The sequence below is a fragment of the Carcharodon carcharias genome, chromosome 38, assembly GCF_017639515.1.
Source record: "Carcharodon carcharias isolate sCarCar2 chromosome 38, sCarCar2.pri, whole genome shotgun sequence".
NCBI lineage: Eukaryota > Metazoa > Chordata > Chondrichthyes > Lamniformes > Lamnidae > Carcharodon > Carcharodon carcharias.
In genome coordinates, this window is record NC_054504.1 from 948946 (window position 1) to 951445 (window position 2500).

General features: G+C 55.2%; 1 protein-coding gene across 2 annotated transcripts in view; it reads right to left on the bottom strand.

Annotated features, from left to right (window-relative positions):
- Nucleotides 1–2500, bottom strand: part of thoc6 (THO complex 6) — a 40271-nt gene that overhangs the window by 8880 nt on the left and 28891 nt on the right. The gene's annotated exons all lie outside the window — the stretch shown is intronic.

The window sequence follows — 2500 nt, forward strand, 5'->3', positions numbered from 1 at the left end:
GTAGACTGGCCAACCCCCATCCCGTTCACTCCCACTGTACACAATCCCAATCCCAACCCCCTTCTTGTTCACTCCCACTGTACACAATCCCAATGGACCCAAACCCCTTCCCGTTCACTCCCACTGTACACAATCCCAATGGACCCAAACCCCTTCCCGTTCACTCCCACTGTACACAATCCCAATGGACCCAAACCCCTTCCCGTTCACTCCCACTGTACACAATCCCAATGGACCCAAACCTCTTCCCGTTCACTCCCACTGTACACAATCCCAATGGACCCGAACCCCTTCCCGTTCACTCCCACTGTACACAATCCCAATGGACCCAAACCCCTTCCCGTTCACTCCCACTGTACACAATCCCAATGGACACAAACCCCTTCCCATTCACGCCCACCGTACACAATCCCAATGGACCCAAACCCCTTCCCGCTCACTCCCACCGTACACAATCCCAATGGACCCAAACCCCTTCCCGTTCACTCCCACTGTACACAATCCCAACGGACCCAAACCCCTTCCCGTTCACTCCCACCGTACACAATCCCAATGGACCCAAACCCCTTCCCGTTCACTCCCACTGTACACAATCCCAACGGACCCAAACCCCTTCCCGTTCACTCCCACTGTACACAATCCCAATGGACCCAAACCCCTTCCCGTTCACTCCCACTGTACACAATCCCAATGGACACAAACACCTTCCCGTTCACTCCCACTGTACACAATCCCAATGGACCCAAACCCCTTCCCATTCACTCCCACTGTACACAATCCCAATGGACACAAACCCCTTCCCATTCACGCCCACCGTACACAATCCCAATGGACCCAAACCCCTTCCCGCTCACTCCCACCGTACACAATCCCAATGGACCCAAACCCCTTCCCGTTCACTCCCACTGTACACAATCCCAATGGACCCAAACCCCTTCCCGTTCACTCCCACTGTACACAATCCCAACGGACCCAAACCCCTTCCCGTTCACTCCCACTCGACACAATCCCAATGGACCCAAACCCCTTCCCGTTCACTCCCACTGTACACAATCCCAATCCCAAACCCCTTCCCGTTCACTCCCACTGTACACAATCCCAATCCCAAACCCCTTCCCGTTCACTCCCACTGTACACAATCCCAATGGACCCAAACCCCTTCCCGTTCACTCCCACTGTACACAATCCCAACGGACCCAAACCCCTTCCCCTTCACTCCCACTGTACACAATCCCAATCCCAAACCCCTTCCCGTTCACTCCCACCGTACACAATCCCAATGGACCCAAACCCCTTCCCGTTCACTCCCACTGTACACAATCCCAATGGACCCAAACCCCTTCCCGTTCACTCCCACCGTACACAATCCCAATGGACCCAAACCCCTTCCCGTTCACTCCCACTGTACACAATCCCAATGGACCCAAACCCCTTCCCGTTCACTCCCACTGTACACAAACCCAATGGATTCAAACCCCTTCCCGTTCACTCCCACCGTACACAATCCCAATGGACCCAAACCCCTTCCCGTTCACTCCCACTGTCCACAATCCCAACGGACCCAAACCCCTTCCCGTTCACTCCCACTGTCCACAATCCCAACGGACCCAAACCCCTTCCCGTCCACTCCCACTGTACACAATCCCAATGGACCCAAACCTCTTCCCGTTCACTCCCACTGCACACAATCCCAATGGACCCAAACCCCTTCCCGGTCACTCCCACCGTACACAATCCCAATGGACCCAAACCCCTTCCCGTTCACTCCCACCGTACACAATCCCAATGGACCCAAACCCCTTCCCGTTCACTCCCACCGTACACAATCCCAATGGACCCAAACCCCTTCCCGTTCACTCCCACCGTACACAATCCCAATCCCAAACCCCTTCCCGTTCACTCCCACCGTACACAATCCCAATGGACCCAAACCCCTTCCCGTTCACTCCCACTGTACACAATCCCAATGGACTCAAACCCCTTCCCGTTCACTCCCACTGTACACAATCCCAATCCCAAACCCCTTCCCGTTCACTCCCACCGTACACAATCCCAATCCCAAACCCCTTCCTGTTCACTCCCACCGTACACAATCCCAATGGACCCAAACGCCTTCCCGTTCACTCCCACCGTACACAATCCCAATGGACCCAAACGCCTTCCCGTTCACTCCCACTCGACACAATCCCAATGGACCCAAACCCCTTCCCCTTCACTCCCACCGTACACAATCCCAATCCCCATCCCCCTTCCCGTTCGCTCCCACTGTACACAATCCCAATGGACCCAAACCCCTTCCCGTTCACTCCCACCTTACACAATCCAACAGACCCAAACCCCTTCCCGTTCACTCCCACCTTACACAATCCAACAGACCCAAACCCCTTCCCGTTCACTCCCACTGTACACAATCCCAATGGACCCAAACCCCTTCCCGTTCACTCCCACTGTACACAATCCCAATGGACCCAAACCCCTTCCCGTTCACTCCCACTGTCCA